Below are 20,859 nucleotides of genomic sequence, written 5' to 3'. Positions count from 1 at the left end.
TCCATCTTAGCTCCACCCCCAGAACTGACTCCATCATGCATCTTTTAGAATTGTCTTACATCATTATATTTCTGAGAAGAGCTAAGTCTATCATAGTTGATCATTACACAATGCTGCTGTTACTGTGTACAATGTTCCCCTGGTTCTGCTTGCTTCACTCCACAGCACTTCATATAAGTCTTTCCAGATTTTTTTTCTGAAATCTGCCTGCTCATAATTTCTTATAGTACAATGACATTCCATTACATTCATATACCATAGCTTGTTCAGCCATTCCCCAATTGATTGTTATCCATCCCATTTCCAATTTTTTGCTACCACAAAAAGAGCTGCTATAAATATTTTGTACATATGGGTTCTTTTCCATTTTTTATGATCTCTTTGGCATAAAGGCCTAGTTGTGGTATTGTAGGGTCAAAGGGTATGCATAGTTTTATAGCCCTTTGGACACAGTTCCAAATTGATCTCCAGAATAGTTGGATTGCTTCACAACTCCACCAACAATGTATTAGTGATCAATTTTCACACATCTTCTCCAACATTTATCATTTTCTTTTCATGCCATATTAGTCAATCTGATAGGTGTTAGGTGGTATTTCAGAGTCGTTTTAATTTGCATTTCTCTAATCAGTAGTGTTTTAGAGCATTTTTTTCATATGACTACAAATAGCTATAATTTCTTCATGTGAAAATTGCCTGTTTGTATCGTTTGACTGCCAATTGGGGAATGACTTGTATTTTCGTATATTTGACTCAATTCTTTATAGATTTGAGAAATGAGACCTTTATCAGAAACACTGGCTGTAAAAATTGTTTCCCAGCTTTCTGTTTTCCTTCTAAACTTGGTTGTATTGATTTTGTGCAAAAACTTTTTAATTTAATGTAATCGAAATTATCCATTTTGCATTTCATAATATTCTCTATCTCTTCTTTGGTCATGAATTCTTCCCTTCTCCACAGGTAAACTATTCCTTGCTCATCAGCTCTTACTTGGCCTATGGTAATAGCTTCCTAACTGATTTCCTTGTCTCAGCTTTCTACTCATTCTAATCCATCTTCCACACAGCTGGCAAAATGATTTTCCTAAAACGTAGACCTGACCATGCCACCCCCATAAGGATTACACATAAAGTTACAGGTAAACATTAAAAGATCTAGAATACAACATCAGAGACTTTTTTTTTAAAGCTAGCTGACAATCAAAATCTTCTAAGCATTAAAATAAGTGTAAGACTGCCAACATTCCCTTTTTTTAAATGGGGCCAAGAAAAGCACATTAAAATAGATTTACATATTTTGAGTATTACAAATTTGGAAAGGAAAGATTCATAAAAGTGAAATACTGCATTTCTTTAAATATATTTGAGCTTTAAATATATATGCATGTATGTATGTATAATTTTGTGCATGTGTTTGTGTGTGTGTGTGTCTCTTGAATTCCACTTTAGTAAGTGAATATTATTATTACTTTAGTTTCTTGGCAATGAAGCAAAGAATCTGTTTTTATATAAAATCATTTTTAGCCAAACATTACATCAGTTAAGAATCATTATATTTATTTTTCACCAATACTTTCCAATATATTTGTTGCTTTTTTAATAACTTCCTTCTCAGGGGAAACTTAAATGTAATAGGAAATATTCGTTTCAATTATTACTTTGTCTCTATCTTAATTCTTATATGTATTGAATGATTTTTTCCAAGTTTGTCTTATCTTTTCCCCTATAATACTAGAGTTCTCTGGTCTGGCAAAATCTGTCTTTTTAGATCAAGTCTATCCTCACACAACAATATGTCACAAAGTAAGGCAGTGTGCTCCAAATACTTAGGTTCATTCCACTAGACGGTTGCTTTTAAAGAAACTACTAGTGATCAGCTGAGAATAAATGTTTGACTGAATTTAATATATGACTTCCTCAACCACTGTGCCCACGAGAAGTAGCAGATTGTGAAAGAAAACATACTGATTTGGGAGTCACAGGAGACCTGAGTTTTACTCTTACTTTAAACACTTTTGAGCTGGCAAAAGTAAGTCACTTAGCCTCTATAAAAGGGAGATACTATTATCTCTAGGCTGTCCCTCATAGGGTTGTTTTGAGGGTAGAATAAGTTAATCTACCTAAAATGTTCCTAATCTTTAAGGAGTTGAATCAGGGACTCATTCAATACTCACTCCTCAAACTTAGTATGGGCTCTCATCCTGCTGGGTGTATTTTCCCTCCTTGTGTAGGCTGCTAGATGGTGTAGTGAATAGAGTGTTTGGATTGAACTTAAAGTCAGGAAGGTCTAGTTCAAATCTATGCCTGAAACATTTACTAGCTGTGTAACTTTGGCCCTGTCACCTAAATGCTGTCAACCTCGATTTCTTCATATGTAAAATGGGAATAGTGATAACACTTATCTCATAGGTTTATTGTCAGGATCAAATAACATGCAAATCACTTTGAAAATGTCATGTAAATGCTAGTTACTGTTATTATTATTATTATTATTATTACATAATTAGAAAATGGAGATGAAATCTGATAAATCAGTACAAAACATTACAAAAATGCTATTTCAAATTGAAGGCAAACAGAACCTGAGGCAGACAGATACTCTAACCCTAGTACTCACTCTCCCCCTAATCCCTTCCATGGCACATTGCCCCAGTTTACACTCCTGTAGAAATTGCCAACTTTCCAAGCTCCTCTAAATACTCTTTTCCATTCTCTTGAGTTCATATACAAAGTCACTAGATATTCATATACTGGGACGCTAGGCCATACTACACTAACTCAATCACATTTTTTTTCTCTGTCTTATGTCACCCCTTCAGGGTCAGAAAGTGTCACAACCGTTTAATTCAAACTCATGTGACTTAGGCTTTCTTGTGACTTAAGCAGGTCTTCAAAGATTCTTAATTCAATCAAAGGCAAGACTCAATCAAAGGCATTTGATTGCCTTAGCTCTGAGAAGCACTCCAAAAGAAAAAAACAGCAAAAAGTCCCACTTTGCTTGCCATCACAATGAGTATGTCCTCTATTCAGTATCTAAACTTTTCCTGAGAATGCATTTTCTATGATCATAGTTACATCTTCCTGGGTCTTTCTGCTTTCAGTCACGTCCTTTTGTACACAGTAGAATATAAATTCTTTTGATGTGGAACTGTTTTGGGTTTTGTCTTTCTTACTAGAGTAGTATTTCATATGTTAACAGTTGCTTAATAAAAAAATGTATTGAATTGAAGCAAGCTCCCAGTACCCTCCTGCCTTCTCTACTCACCTCCCCTTTCAAAATCAGAAACTGCCTGATATCAATCAGACCTCAGTGTGAATGAGCTTCAGTCAATGGTTTAACTCAACTACTATTTGCTTTTTTAAAGTCTTTCTCTGTCATGAATGCAGAACAATTTTTAGCTCTGTCAGAAGAATGTTAAGCTTCATTAAGAAGGTGGGAAGACTGGGTGTGAGAATGGTTCTGTGCTAAAAATCATATGATTTCATAATAATAGTAGTATCAAAAATGATAGTTTGTGCTTTCCTCAAAAGAGCTCTACATTAGGACTAAGAAGACTTTTTTTTTTACAGATCCCAGTTATGTCTCTAAGCACTTGTGTAACTATAGTCAAATAAATCCATTGCTTTGGGCTTCACTTTTTGCATCTGCCCCTTATCATTAACTTACTACAAATTTTGAAATATGTTTTAAAAAATCTGACTGACCTAGGATTCCTAAGTACATGTATGATAATAAAATCATAGTATTTGAGAGTTAAAAGCAACTTCTGATGCCATCTAATTGTAGACTCACTTGAAGTATGGATCCTTCATATAATTTCCCAGAAAAGTGACTCATAAGTGTAATCCAGTCCATTTGAGCTCTGATTATTAGAAAATTATCATCACCATCATCATCATCGTCATCATCATCACCTTCTTCTTCCTCTTCTTCTTCCTCTTCTTCTTCTTCTTCTTCTTCTTCTTCTTCTTCTTCTTCTTCTTCTTCTTCTTCTTCTTCTTCTTCTTCTTCTTCTTCTTCTTCTTCTTCTTCTTCTTCTTCTTCCTCCTTCTTCTTTCTTCTTCTTCTTTCTTCTATATGCCTCCCTAAACTTTCAGTTTTGAACTTTTTGAAGTTCAGCCTTCAAGCAAAAATGGTCTAAAGCCCAAGTTCTTAACAGGGGATTTATTATTTGTTTATATGCATATTTATATGTATATGTATGATGCAATATAACTGGTTCTCTTTATAACAATTCTATATTTCATCTTACACATTTTTTAAAATCTGAGAAGGTGCCTATGGATGTTATTAGATTTCTACAGGCTTCATCAAAGGGGTCCATGAACAAAATAGTTTAAGAACATGTATCACTCACCACATAATAGCTTTTCCCCCAGTTATACTGCTCTTGATCATCTCCAGATTTTTAGTATCTTTCATAAAATATATTGCCCAGGACTGAATAACTGAATAAGTGTTCTCAATGTGCTTTATCTTGGGCATAGATCAGTTGAAATGTTTCTTACTCTGGGCACTAAATTTTAATTAGTGAAATCTGAGAACTGAGTTCTACTGGAATGTGGAATGTGTGAGAGTAAAATGAAATGTCTTGAAAGGAAAGCTCAAACAAGACTATGAAGAGCTTTGAACACCAAGCTAAGAGGGTTTTGCTTAATCCTAGAGGCAATCTTTCTGTTATGTTTTTCCTCTGTGGTTGCCACAACTATGATTCTTATGTCAAATCTATTAGTCACTGATAGCTGGTTTAGAAGTTTTATCTGGCTCTCTTCCGGGGGTGGAGCCAAGATGGCTGCTGGAAAGCAGGGACTTGTGTGAGCTCCCCAACACGTACCTCCAAAAACCTATAAAAATGGCTCTGAACAAATTCTAGAAATGCAAACCCACAAAATAGCAGAGGGAAGCAGGGATCCAGCCCAGGACAGCTGGGATGGTTGCTGGATGAGGTCTACCGCCCACGAAGTGGAGGGGAGCAGAGCTCAGCATGGGAGGCAGCAGGACCAACCAGACCAGGAGCCAGGCAGGACAGGCCCTAGCACTCTGAAGCAGTGTGCTGTGGCAGTTACCAGACTTCTCAACCCACCAACACCAAAGACATAAGAGAAGGTTAGTGGGAAAAGCTGCGGGGGAGGGGTGGGGAGACAGAGTTCGGCCACTGCCCCAGGGGCAGCGGGGGAGGTGCAGCTACAGAACTACAGCTGCAGTTACTTCCACCCCAGGCCCACCTTGTGGGAGGAATTAAGTGGCAGAGCAGAGCAGGAGTGCAGAGCCTGCTGAAGATTTGCATCAGGTACGAGTTGGTGGTTCTTGAGGAAGGAGGAGTGCTGGTGTGGCAGAGCTGGCTGTATAGAAATAGCTCTGAAATCAACAGCACATCCCCGCAAGCTTGGAACAAAGTACTCTTTGCTCTACAAGCAGTCATACCCTGCTGAAAAACTCAAGGGTCAAGTAAGTTGGCTGGGAACATGTCCAGGCAGCGAAAACACATCCAGATTCAGTCTCAGACTTTGGAATCTTTCTTTGGTGACAAAGAAGAACAAAATATATGGTCTAAAGAAGTCAACAAAGTGCAAGAGCCTACACCAAAAGCCTCCAAGAAAAACATGAACTGGTCTCAGGCCATGGAAGAGCTCAAAAAGGATTTGGAAAAGCAAGTTAGAGAAGTAGAGGAAAAATTGGGATGAGAAATGAGAATGATGCAAGAAAACCATGAAAAACAAGTCAATGAATTGCTAAAGGAGACCCCAAAAAAATACTGAAAAAAATATTGGAGAAAACAACACCTTAAAAAATAGACTAACTCAAATGGCAAAAGAGCTCCAAAAAGTCAATGAGGAGAAGAATGCCTTGAAAGGCAGAATTAGCCAAATGGAAAAGGAGGTACAAAAGACCACTGAAGAAAATACTACTTTAAAAATGAGATTGGAGCAAGTGGAAGCTAGTGACCTTACGAGAAATCAAGATAGTATAAAACAGAACCAAAGGAATGAAAAAATGGAAGACGATGTCAAATATCTCATTGGAAAAACCACTGACCTGGAAAATAGATCCAGGAGAGATAATTTAAAAATTATTGGACTACCTGAAAGCCATGATCAAAAAAAAGCCTAGATATCATCGTTCAAGAAATTATCAAGGAGAACTGCCTTGATAATCTAGAGCCAGAGGGTAAAACAGAAATTGAAAGAATCCACCAATCGCCTCCTCAAATAGATCCCGAAAAGAAAACTCCTAGGAACATTGTTGCCAAATTCCAGAGCTCCCAGGTCAAGGAGAAAGTACTGCAAGCAGCCAGAAAGAAACAATTTGAATATCATGGAAAAATAATCAGGATAATACAAGATCTGGCAACTTCCACATTAAGGGACCGAAGGGCTTGGAATATAATATTTCAGAGGTCAATGGAGCTAGGATTAAAACCAAAAATCACCTACCCAGCAAAACTGAGTATCATGCTCCAAGGCAAAATATGGATTTTCAATAAAATAGAGGACTTTCAAGCATTCTCAGTGAAAAGACCAGAGCTGAATAGAAAATTTGACTTTCAAACACAAGAATCAAGAGAAGCATGAAAAGGTAAACAAGAAAGAGAAATCATAAGGGACTTACTAAAGTTGAACTGTTTTGTTTACTTTCCTACATAGAAAGATGATGTGTATGATTCATGAGACCTCAATATCATAGTAGCTGAAAAGAATATGCATATATATATATGTGTGTATACATATATATACATATGTGTGTGTCTATATATGTATATATGTAGGTATACACACACACACACACACACACACACACAAAGAGCACAGGGTGAGTTGAATATGAAGGGATGATATCTAAAATAATAAAATCAATTTAAGGGATAAGAGAGGAATATATTGAGAGAGGGAGAAAGGGAGAGATAGAATGGGGTAAATTATCTCACATAAAAGTGGCAAGAAAAAGTGGTTCTGTAGGAAGGGAAGAGGGGGCAGGTGAGGGGGAATGAGTAAATCTTGCTCTCGTCAGATTTGAACTGAGGAGTGAATACCATACACACTCAATTGGGTATCTTACCCCACAGGAAAGAAGGAGGAAGAAGATAAAAAAAGAGGGATGATAGAAGGGAGGGCAGATGGGGGGAGGAGGTAATCAAAAACAAACATTTTCAAAAAGGGACAGGGTTAAGGGAGAAAATTCAATAAAGGGGGATAGGTTAGGAAGGAGCAAAACATAGTTCATCTTTCATAACATGAGTATTGTGGAAGGGTTTTACATAATGACATGCATGTGGCCTATGTTGAATTGCTTGCCTTCTTAGGGAGGTGTATTAGGAGGGCAGAGTTTATAATTTCAAAGAGCATCATATATATGTCTGAATGGTTCAGAACCGCTGGATATAAGAAACTCTCAAAGTAGGAGGCAGAAGAATCAAAGCATATATTTGGGCTCCACAGTAACCAACCCATGAACCAGCATCCCCATTGTGATATATTGATCAAAAGCTTCCAGGCCCAATGAGTCTGCCTCACAAGAGTAACCCAGGAGGCCACAAAGAAGCATGATGGTGCAAAGCAAAATCTTATACATGCTTCCTCTCTATGGTAAAAAGATTACCCACTGGCCTCAAGTCCTTGTTCAGCTTCCTCCCATAGGTCAGCTCTGCTACTGGCAGCTCCTGCTTCAGCTTCAGCTGTGGCTGTAGCTGTAGCAGCCTCTGGCTCCAACGGAAGCTGTTTTTAACCATCCGGCTTCTGCGCGGGTGTAAGGTACGCCGGGGAAAGCACAGGATCTTTAACGAGCTGGCAGGAATTCCAAGAATGCTACCTGCTTTGGCAGTCACCGGAAAGTGCAGTGTGCTTAAGCCTAAAGGAAACAGAACTAGCAGCAAGGTTAGCCAAAACAAAGAACAAAAAGAGTAGGCAAGTATGGGCTATTATCCTTCAAATAAAATCATCTCCAGTTTGGTTGAGATTTCAGTTATGCGAAGATCCAATATCAGAGCCAAACTCAGGTGGGAAATGTTTCTTTTCAAAAGGAACATAATGAGGAAGCCAAGAGGATCCCACCCTAGATAGAGACTAAGATTGTCCTCTCAGCCTTTCCCCAGATGTACAAGGAAACACAATGGGAAAACTAAACTAAGAGGATCCCCTCCTAGGTAGCGACTAGGATTGTCCTCCCAGCCTTTCCCCAGATGTACAAGTTTTCATCAGTTAATCACACAAGGTCACCTTCCCTCTCAGTGGCTTGTGGGTTTGCAGGAGCAGTTCTTATTTCCCTATTTCTTCTGTTATCAAGTCCTTTATCTTGGTACATTCTGTATAATTCATTGGTTGGAATGCCATCTATCATTTCAAAACCTACCCCTGCTCTCAATAGAGCAGTAAACATTTCTTTTCTTGTTACTCTATTTTGGCATCAAGTTCGCTGGTTATTCACCCTTCTCTCTCGAGGAGATCTATCCCTTCCCCAGTATCCTAAGTCATGTAACTGTAAAATCTTCTTTATCACTGTTGTAAGACAGCTCCCTACTTCCCCAAGTAACAAATTCAAAATTAGTTGTTTATAAGCAGGGGGAGCTGTCCTAATTATTAAATTCCTATGAGGCAGTCACATTGGATCATTGTAATATTTGTCTGCAGTTCCTATCATGATAGCAGTCTTCATTACCTCCTCCTTTAGTCTCATGATACAATCTCTAAGTGAATACCAGGGTCTGTGCTCAGTTGGCCACATACATTCAGTAGCATATCTCTTATTGCATCCTGCAGTGGCTAACGCCAACAGAGTGGTCCTGCCATCACCATCTCCTGGCTGATGATGTTCCCTAAAAGCTTGTTGAACTAGAGGATCATGGCTGATACCTACGAATCTCATAGAGTCTGTCCTATCTACTGATATTCCACTGGCTCCTTGATCACTGAGTCTTACCATCCAAGATATTAATGGTTCTCCTATTCTTTGGCTGAATCTACTCAAAATATCTGTGACCTCTTGCGGTGAGAAATCTTCCTGAATTTCCCTTGTAACTGAATCATCACCTCGGGTTTCTGTCTTCCTCCTTTGTATGGGTCGAGCCCTTGTCTGATCATTTAACCATCTCCCATTCTCTATGCGAGGGATGTCCTGAACCCCAGTAGTGTTTTGTGACTCAGCCCTTAACGTTGTCTCATTTTCCCCCAACTCACTTCCCCTGCCACCATGGCAAGGACAAAGCAGGCAGTCAGGCCTATGTTTGAACAATCTGTCTAGCAGCTTCTGTGGGGGTATACGATTCACCCACAGCCAGCACCCAGAAAGCTGCCAACAGCACAGGTTCTTTCGATCTGCTTAATTAAGGAAAGCAAGGTGAAGGGGTCGACGAGCTTACTTTTAATTCAGCATTCAAATATCATACAGCTAGTTCAGGGGAAAAAACTAGTACCCTGAACTTCAAAACAAAATGCAAACAAATTACAAACATCAACAGACTTTGTCTGATTCAAGTCCCAACACATAATTATCAGAGTCCAACAAAGTTTCAACATCTGGGTTTACAAGCTGGAGGGCTCCTTAGCTACAGCTGTCTGGAGTCTCCTCATCAACACCATCTCCAGAGCCCCGGACAAATGGCTCTGTCCTCCCTTCTTATAGGGCTTCAGACATCAAACATCATCTGAATCACCAGAGCTCAGGCTCTGGTGATTGGTTTTTGAGTTGGCCCCTCCCCTTAGGACCCTGGGAGGTTCACATCCACATGGATTACGTTAACACCTAATGGGGTTTGGGTCTGGGGCTTAGCACCTAGTAAAGCTCACTGAGATAAACTGAGTCATTCAAAGAAAACAAAGGCCATTCTGGTTACAGGAGGGTGGGTGGGGAGGGAAGAAGGGAGAGAATTTGGAACTCAAAGTTTTAAAAACAGATGTTCAAAAACAACAACAAAAAATGGTTTTTCATGCAACTAGGAAATAAGATACACAGGCAATGGGGCATAGAAATTTATCTTGCCCTACAAGAGAAGAAGGGAAAGGGGGATGGGAGGGGAATGGGGTAACAGATGGGAGGGCTGACTAGGGAATGGGGCCACCAGAATATACACCATCTTGGAGTGGGGGGGGAGGGTAGAAATGGGGAAAAAATTTGTAATTCAAACTTTTGTGAAAATCAATGCTGAAAACTAAATATATTAAATAAATTTTAAAAAATTTAAAAAAGGAGATAAAAAAAGAAAATGAAAAATAAAAGAAGTTCTATCTGGCCAATTGTTTCTTTCCCCTTCCATTCATAGTTTTAAAGCCTCCTTGACCTAATCATCAAGTATACAGGAAAATACATTATTCTTGGCGCTTGTTAGACACACTATTTCCCTGGCCAAGATTATGTCATTGATTTATGTTGAGTAGTGATATTAGACACAAACCTCACTCTCCAAATTCATATTTTTTCCCAGCTTTTCAATGACAATACCTTCAGAGTTCCTACCTAAAGTTAGAAACAGTGAAGAAACAGGTAGATATATAGAAAGACAGGCAAACCTCTCGACCATCATGCTTTCATTTTCCTACTCTGGGCTTCATAACACCAGGAGATTCATTCTCAGTTCCTCCCAATGTACTTATACCTTATTCTCATGAATCCCTACTGCAGAGGATTGTAGATGGCATTGTGTTTGACTAGTATCAGGTAGCTCTCCACTGTATGCTAGATGAAAAACCCAGAAACTTAGCATGTATTCTGAATGGACAAATCAAATGTAGCTACTTTTGTACTTCTTAGAAGGATGCCCCAAACACCACAATAATTCCTCTATGTAGTCAGTTTTAAAAAAAAAAAAGAGGCCCTCTTTTTTGACTCCTCCTTACCATTCTTTATGAGAGAAGAAACTGCTTTTTCCTCAGAATTTCCACAACCACTTTCTGTTTTCTGTTAGGAATTCCTATCTTAGAGTATGTAAATAGGTTTTAAGTATGTGTGTATGTTTGTGTGCATGTACGTGTATATATGTATGTAGATATATGCATATATATATGTGAGTATGTATGTGTGAGCTCATTCATTCCCTGTTGACTTTAAACACGCCTGGAACTCTGAAATCCTTAAAAGTCTTTCGATGGCCTTTTTCGTTCCTTAAAGCTATCTCCTGCTTTTCAATGCCTAATTCATTTTAAGAAGCAAAAAAGATTTACTGAATCTACTGCCTCACCTACTCCTCTCCTTGCCATCTAGCTTTTACCCTATCACTAGAGTAAAACTGCTCTATACTTACAAAAAATCATTGAATTTCTAAATCCAATGTCCTTTACTCATTTTCCATCTTTTCTCGTATATCTACAGCATTTCAGAATATGGATTACCCTGCTGGATATTCTCTGCTCTCTAGATTGTTTGGTTTTAAGTCAACAAGGAATGACTGAAGATTCAAGGGAGGCATATAGTGAAATGGCAAGCTCAGAGAGGATTTGAAAGGAGAACGAACAAGGGCATATTTTAAAAATTAATCACTGAAAAAGAAAAATAGGGGGCGGAGCCAAGATGGCAGCTGGAAAGCAGGGACTTGTGTGAGTTCTCCACCAGATCCCTTAAAACACCTATAGAAAATGACTCTGAACAAATTCTAGAAATGCAGAACCCACAAAATAGCAGAGGCAATCAGGGCCCCAGCCCAGGACAGCCTGGATGGTCCCAGGGTAATGTCTATCACGCACAGAGCTGGGAGCGGAGGAGAGCAGAGCTCAGCATGGGCTGTGCCCAGACAAACCAGACTGGGAGCCAGGCAGAACAGGCCCTAGCGCCCTGAATCAGTGAGCTGTGGCAGTTACCAGACTTCTCAACCCACAAACACCAAAGACAAAAGAGAAGGTTAGTGGGAAAAGCTGCAGGGGACAGAGTAAAAGGAGTTCACAGTTCAGACGCTGCCCTGGGGTCAGCAGAGGTGATGCTGCTACAGAACTACAGCTGCAGTTGCTTCTGGCCCAAGGCCCACCTGGTGGGAGGAATTAAGTGGTAGATCAGAGCAGGAGTGCAGAGCCTGCTTAAGATCTGAGTCTGGTCCGGGTTGGTGGTTCTTGGGGGAGGAGGAGCACTGGTGTGGTAGAGCTGGATGTATAGAAATAGCTCTGAAAACAACAGCGCATCCCTTCAAGTGTGGAACAAAGTACTCTCTACTGTACAAGCAGTCATACCCTGCTGAAAAACTCAAGGGTCAAATAGTTGGCTGGGAATATGGCCAGGCAGCAAAAATGGACTCAGATTCAGACTCAGACATTGGAATCTTTCTTTGGTAACAAAGAAGACCAAAACATACAGCCAGAAGAAGTCAACAAGTCAAAGAGCCTACATCAAAAGCCTCCAAGAAAAATATGAACTGGTCTCAGGGCATGGAAGAGCTCAAAAAGGATTTGGAAAAGCAAGTTAGAGAAGTAGAAGAAAAATTGGGAAGAGAAATGAGAGTAATGTGAGAAAAACATGAAAAACAAGGAATTAGAATAGGCAAAGAAGAAGCTAAATTATCACTTTTTGCAAATGATATGATGATTTACTTAGAGAATCCTAGAGAATCAAGTAAAAAATTACTTGCAATAATAAACAACTTTAGCACAGTTGCAGGATATAAAATAAACCCATGTAAGTCCTCAGCATTCCTATACATTACTAACAAAGCCCAACAGCAAGAGATAGAAAGAGAGATTCCATTCAAAGTTACTGTAGACACTATAAAATACTTGGGAATCTATCTGCCAAGACAAACCCAGTGCTTATATGAACATAATTATGAAACACTTTTCACATGAATAAAGTAAGATCTAAATAAATGGAAAAATATCAGTTGCTCATGGTTAGGCCGAGCTAATATAATAAAAATGATAATTTTACCTAAATTAATCTATCTATTCAGTGCCATACCAATTGAACTACCAAAAAATTATTTTACAGAGCTGGATAAAATAATAACAAAATTAATCTGGAAGAACAAGAGGTCTAGAATATCTAGGGTATTAATGAAAAGAAATGCTAGAGAAGGTGGCCTAGCCATACCAGATATTAAACTGTACTGTAGAGGAGGAGTCATCAAAACTACCTGGTACTGGCTAAAAAAAAGAGTTGTGGATCAGTGGAATAGGATAGGTACACAAATAGGTGAAATCAACAAGTGTAGCAATCTACTCTTTGATAAACCCAAAGAGGCCAGTTTCTGGGCTAATAATTCACTATTTCACAAAAACTGTTGGGAAAATTGGAAAATGGTAGGGAAGAAACTGGCCATAGACCAATATCTTACACCACATACCAAAATAAAATCAAAACGGGTTCATGATTTAGGAGTAAAGGCTGATACTATAAGTAATTTTGGAGTGCAAGAAATAGTTTACTTAGCAGATTTATGGAAAAGAAAAGAATTTACGACCCAACAAGAGATAGAGAGCATTACAAAATGTAAAATGGATAATTTTGATTATGTTAAATTGAAATGTTTCTGTACAAAAAAAGACAATGCAACAAAAATTAGGAGGGTAGCAAAAAATTGGGAGAAAATCTTTACAACTAGTGTCTCTGGTAAAGGCCTCATTTCAAAAATATACAGGGAACTGAGCCAAATATATAGGAATACAAGTCATTCCCCAATTGAGAAATGGTCAAAGGATATGAACAGGGAGTTTTCAGAGGAAGAAATTAAAGATATCTATAGGCATATGAAAAATTGCTCGAAATCACTACTGATTAGAGAAATGCAAATCAAAACAACTCTTAGATACCACATCTCTCCTGTCAGATTGGCTAATATAACAAAACAGGAAAATGATAAATGCTGGAAAGGATGTGGGGAAATTGGAACATTGTTGCATTGCTGGTGGAGTTGTGAGCTGATCCAGCCATTTTGGAGAGCAGTTTGGAACTATGCCCAAAGGGCTATAGAAATGTTCATACCCTTTGACCCAGCAATACCACTTCTAGGGTTGTATCCCAAAGAGATCACACAAGCGGGAAAAGGACCCATATGTACAAAAATATTTATAGCAGCTCTTTTTGTGGTAGCCAAGAATTGGAAATCAAAGGGATGCCCATCAATTGGGGAATGGCTGAACAAGCTGTGGTATATGAAGATAATGGAATACTATTGTGCTATAAGAAATGGGGATGATACAGACTTCATAACAACCTGGAAAAACCTACACAACATAATGCTGAGTGAGTGGAGCAGAGCCAGGAGAACTTTACACACAACCAGAGATATATGAGGACTAACCCTGACAAACTGCGCTTTTCTCAGCAACCTAAGGGGCAAGGACAACTCTAGGGGACTCACGGTGGAGAATGCTATCTTCATCGAGACAAAGAACTGCGAAGTTTGAATACAGACTGAGGCACACTACATGCTCCCCTTTTCTGCTTCTCTTTTGTTTTTGTTTTTGGGGTTTTTTTTTTTTTGGTTCTGTTTCTTCTTTCTCATGATTCATTCCATTGGTCAAAATTCTTCTCCACGACTTGACTAGTGCATAAATTAATTCAATGCGAAGTTATACATGACAGTTATATGAGACTTCATGCCGTCTTGGGGAGGGAGGGGGGAGGGAGGGGAGAAAAACTGGAACTCAAAACTATGTAGAACTGTGCATGGTAAACTAAAAATAAATAAAGAAATTTAAAAAAAAATTAGATTGGAGCAAGTGGAAGCTAGTGACTTTATGAGAAATCAAGATATTATAAAACAGAACCAAAGGAATGAAAAAATGGAAAACAATGTGAAATATCTCATTGGAAAAACCACTGATCTGGAAAATAGATCCAGGAGAGATAATGTAAAAATTATTGGACTACCTGAAAGTCATGATCAAAGAAAGAACCTAGATATCATCTTTCAAGAAATTATCAAGGAAAATTGCCCTGACATTCTAGAGCCAGAGAGTAAAATAGAAATTGAAAGAATCCACTGATCACCTCCTGAAAAAAATCCCAAAAAGAAAACTCCTAGGAATATTGTCACCAAATTCCAGAGCTCCCAGATCAAGGAGAAAATACTGCAAGCAGCCAGAAAGAAACAATTTGAGTATTGTGGAAACATAATCAGAATAATCCAAGATCTAGCAGCTTCTACATTAAGGGATCAGAGGGCTTGGAATATGATATTCCAGAGGTCAATGGAGCTAGGATTAAAACCACGAATCACCTACGCAGCAAAACTGAGTATCATGCTCCAAGGCAAAATAGAGATTTTCAATGAAATAGAGGACTTTCCAGCTTTCTCAGTGAAAAGACCAGAGCTGAACAGAAAATTTGACTTTCAAACACAAGAATCAAGAGAAGAATGAAAAGGTAAACAAGAAAGAGAAATCATAAGGGACTTACTAAAGCGGAACTGTTTTTTTTACATTCCTACATGGAAAGATGATGTGTATAATTCAAGAGACCTCAGTATTAAGGTAGCTGAACGCAATATACATATATGTATATATATTATGGGATTATATCTAAAAAAATAAAATGAAATTAAGGGATGAGAAAGGAATATATTGAGAGAAGGAGAAAGGGAGAGATAGAATGGGTAAATTATCTCGCATAATAGTGGCAAGAAATAGTAGTTCTGTTGGGAGGGAAGAGGGGGAAGGTGAGGGGAAATGAGTGAATCTTGCTTTCATCATATTTGACCTGAGGAGGGAATACCATATACACTCAATTGGGTATCTTACCCCACAGGAAAGAAGGAGAAAGGAGATAAAGAAGTGGGGACAATAGAAGGGAAGGCAGATTGGGGGAGGAAGTAATCAAAAGCAAACACTTTTGAAAAGGGCCAGGGTCAAGGGAGAAAACTGGATAAAGAGGGATAGGATAGGAAGGAGCAAATTATAGTTAGTCTTTCACAACATAAGTATTGTGGAAGGGTTTTGCATAATGATACACATGTCGCCGATGTTGAATTGCTTGCCTTCTTAGGGAGGGTGGGTGGGCAGGGAAGAGGGGAGAGAATTTGGAACTCAAATTTTTAAAAGCAGATGTTCAAAAAAAATTTTTTGCATGCAACTAGAAAATAAGATATACAGGTAATGGGGCACAGAAATTTATCTTGCCCTACAAGAAAGTAAGGGAAAAGGGGATAGGGGTACAGAGTGGGGTGACAGAAGAGAGGGTTGACTGGGGAACAGGGCAACCAGAATATATGCCATATTGGATTGGGGGGGGTGGGTAGAAATGGGGAGAAAATTTGTAATTCAAACTCTTGTAAAAATCAATGCTAAAAACTAAAAATATTAAATAAATTAAATAAATAAGAAAAAAAGAAAAAGAAAAATAGTTTCTTCTATTGAGACTAGAGCAAAAGAGAATAAAGTGAGGGATGGTGTTAAATGAATTTCATGTTTAGAATTAGAAAAGGGAATTCATCATAGTGGTTGGTTTCTGGTTTTGGCTTGGGGTTTTTTGTTTTCTTTTAATTAAAGATAAATCTAAATCCTCTGCTTAGAATGGGACAGGAAGTGTTGTTTTCATTTCTTTTCTTTTTGGGTGACTTGAGAAATGTGTGTCTTCAGACACTGTTGAGAGTATGATAGAAAGCCAATCAGGAAAAAGGATTTTGATGGAATACTGAAGGTCCAGTTGAAATCAGATAAATTTGTAGAGAACCCAGTCAGCGTGGTTATATGATTTTATCCAGTAGTGTTCAGCAGCATGAAATTAGGAAAAGAGAAAAATGATGGTGGAGGTAACTCTGAATCAGGGATTGGAAACTAATGTTCACTCTGACTCTGCCTCTGTCTTGGAAAAATCCCTGTTTTCTCTCCCTGATTTCTTCTGTAAGAGCTCTTTCACTGGATTCCCTTTTATTAGGAGCTTCCCTGATTTTCCACCTTAGTTGACATGCACCTCACCACTTAAAAATTACCATTGGCCAGTATATCCCTGCTAATTGCAAAGCCCAAATTGTAAACAATACCTATATTCACTAATTATTTGTCAATTGATTTTATGAACTCAAACTTCCAGCCACTGCTACTATCTTCTTCCTTCTTTTTCTTCTGTTGAAGAGACACTGACTACTTTCATATGCCTACTGTATCCACTTCATTTTTTTTTATATTTGCTGTTTTCATTAGTATGTAATGATATTTTCATAGCATAAACGTGCCTTAAACTAATATTCTCAGGTACATCACAGAGATTCATTCCCATGTGATTTGTTCCACTATGGATAGAGTTCCTTAAAAACAAGTATGTTATTGGGACACATACTCTGCATTATTAAATCTATTATTTTACTAGATTCAAAGGACAGCATAAAACTGGCAAAATTCTGCCTGGAGTGTAACAACAAAAGAACATCCATTTATGAATTTACTATGAACTAAACAGTATCAAAGATCTCTCCATTCAAATTTCATTTTTAACCTGTTCAATTAAATCTTATTCTTTGTAAACTGTATTTCTAATTTAAATATTTCAGTATTGACATGTATATTTTCATTTTGTTTTCTTAGTGAAATAACATAGTAAGTGCTCAAATAAATCTGTAATCTCTCTGTTATGTGCCCTTTTTCCAACAATGGAGATGATGACTCAATTATGTACATCCTGAGCAAACTTTCTCCATGTCTGACTATAAATTCATAACAAAGGATCCTCCCAACATCCTAGGACACTTATTTATTTCTCCTGACACCTTCAGAATTCCTTTTTTGTTGCATGTTGCAATCTGTTCACGCCTATTATGCAATTCCTTTTTTGTCCACTAAGTAAAGCTCATTTGAAATTCTGTGGTTAATGCTATTTCAGGCCTCAAAGTCACAGAACACTGGAAAAAATGTTGGTATTTTTTAAATGGGCCTTTTTTTTTGGAGAGGCGCTTAAGAGGACTAATTCATTCATAGTTTTCAAATAATAAAAATGGTGGCCCAGTGATGGTCCTAGAGTCAGAAGACCTGAATTAGTAATGTGTGGTTTTCCTTGCTTACTTTGTGAATCTAAGCAAATCACTTAACTTCTCTCTGCCTCAGTTTCCTTATCTACAAAATGAGGATACCTCTTTGTGAGGATCAAAAGATGTAACTTTTATAAATCACTTTGCAAACTGTGAAATATGAGGATCAAACCAGACTTCTGTAAAGTGCTGTGCAAACCTTAAAACACTGTTAGCTATTATAATTATTATTGTCATTAGTATTATTCCTATCCTTACAACAATTATTATAATTTTATTATTAATATGAGTAGTGAGTAAGCCTAAATTTATCTTTGCCTATGGATTAATTTTTGGCTTCTTCCCTCAGGGTTACCTGTCAAGACAATACAACCAATAATGATATCCACATGCACACCCCTGATCCTCATATTGATTAACTCTCCTCAATGTATGAAATATATCACAATTTCAGATAGAATTAATGCAATTCAGCTGCCTATTTGAATAGTTTTGGGTGATAGCCCTGTTTCTTAAATGTTTCATTGATCTGTATTACCATGATTTTTATTAAAAATGCTATGCTATTCATTCTAAAGACTATGAAATCCCTCTAGAATTTTTAATTGTTAGACTAAAATGAATATTAAAGTATGTTTTTCTCATTTAAGATTTTAATGATTTTATTACAATTCTCCTATTTAATTGGAAATGCCTAGAAAGTGAGGTGAAGGCATAGTTCCAGGCAACATGAGGCTAAAGCTCTCCTATGAGAGCCCAGGGTAGTTTTCTGGGTAAAGTGCAAGGTATGGTGTGGAAGAAGTAGGAATGATTACTTAAGTTGAGGGAAAATGATTTGGAGCTAATGTCTAGGCGGTGAGGTAAAGGCCTGGTTCATGGCAAGATAAGAACAATGAATATATCTCAGAACCCAAGATTGTTGCACAAGCAGGGTTCAAGTGTCCTGGGGGATGGAGGTAGGGATGATACTCAAAGGGGAGATCACATGGTTTGGAATTTAGAATTTATCTAACCCAATCTTCTTATTTAGAAGATGGATTGAGGCCCTGCACTGGAAGAAGGAATCTCTTTCACACAAATAAAAGAATCTCCCTCAAAATCATAGAATCTACCTTACATGGTTGTTATCAGGACAAAATGCAACAACATGTCAAGTGCTTTGTTAACTTTAAAGTGCTGTAAGTGCTAGATGTCATATAGGCTACAGCTATCATATGGAAAATTACTGAAGTTTTGCAACAAAACTTTGGAACAGATTAGTTTATCTCTCATTATTCTCCTTTGTAGACTATGATACTAATAATGGAAGCAATGAGCTAATTACAACCAATTGAACTAATTGAATAACTCCTGATACAGGAGTGAAACATTGAATTCCTGTCCAGGATACTGAAGGGAAGGGCAAAATGATAATCCTGCTCCTAGTCTACTTGCTGACATCTGCTAGATATATTCACAGAAAAATTAGTCTTAACCAAAATGTCTTGGGGCCAAGCACATGTGTTTTGGCCAGCTCTTAGCAAAAACATCTGAAAGGAGTGAACCTTGGTAGCTTAAATTCAACCCTAGTGGCATAACATGTAGTCTTCATTTAAATATTGATTCTTATTTGCTCTCACCTTAACTTGTAGGCTTAGATGTATTTTTTAAATCTGAGCCCTAATTAGCAAAATGTGTTTAAACAAAATGGAAAAAAGAATATATTTGAAGATATATTTATAATGAAATGTCTAAATGCAGACTAAAACATTCAGTCAAATACAAATACTTAACGTGAGTATTTTTCTAATTTTTTTTTTAAAGAAACCATTCACCTCAACATTTGCAATCATTTAGACATGATCACCAGGGAAAAGAAATACCTTTTGGCTCCTAGTACTCTGGATATGACACTCCCCTCCCTACTGCCAAAATCAGCCACTCCATAATATCTAGTTATCCTTTTGCTAATATGTTATTCACTTTCTTAATTCATGTCTTTATTTCATGCTCTTTCTATTGCCTATAACATCTTCATTTTGCCCTACAATCAGTGCTATTTCTTATACTGCTAGCTCCCTAGGGATGGATCATATGTATTTAAATCGATCTCCTTCTTACCTAGCCCAATCTCTTACTCAAATTTTATGATCAGCTCAGCATTCTGTTGTGTCCTATCCCTATTTTTTTCTGGAGGATTTTGCTTGTTCTGGTTTCTTTGTTTACAAGTACACAGACATTTAAAGGAAGAAAGTGTATGTATATAATCTTGCATGGCATTGAGATTGCTCCAGGCATGGATTCTTCCTTGCTGCTTTTAACAGCTAGTAGTACATATATAAATATATTGTGGACCTGAATGCCCAGCAGACCTTCTTACTTAGGAGATAATTAAAATGCTTTCATTCATTTTAGAAAGTAGTACAAATGTGATAAGGAAGTAATCCGCCTTTTAAAAAAATCCTTAGAAATATTTCTGTTCAATTTATCCTGATAAGTTTCCTTTATACTTGAGTGTTGTCACTTCCTCAGTTTGTTAAAAGATAAGAATAACTTTACTATACAATTCTTTTCATCTTGCCCTGCCTGCTCATACAATGAGCAGAGTACAGGATTTAATTCTCAGGTCCCTAGTCATGACAAAATCCAAATAGTTAAGATTGCAGAATTGGGCCAATTCTGTTATTAAAAAATGCTAACGGGTGAACTTTATTACTGAATAACATTCAAAGAAAAGAACTTCACTTAATTTCCAATCTCTGCAATATCATAATTAAGGAGAGAGCCTCCTTAGAAAAAGAAAAAGGCAAAGAACAAAGAAGACCCAGTGATGTTTTATTATATGCTATTGAAAGTATTTTTTTTAATGTTTTATATTTCTTTTCCACAGTTGCAGGCAACGTACCATCCAAAGGTTGTATTGGCTAAGAAGAAAGCATTAAAACTCATGCACAATCTTATCCATGAGTTTAAAGAAATTCTAATTTAGCCAATTAGTATTTACAACT

The sequence above is a fragment of the Trichosurus vulpecula genome, chromosome 1 (assembly GCF_011100635.1).
Source record: "Trichosurus vulpecula isolate mTriVul1 chromosome 1, mTriVul1.pri, whole genome shotgun sequence".
Lineage (NCBI taxonomy): Eukaryota > Metazoa > Chordata > Mammalia > Diprotodontia > Phalangeridae > Trichosurus > Trichosurus vulpecula.
The sequence above is the reverse complement of the archived record's forward strand: the minus strand, read 5'-3'. Positions refer to the sequence as shown.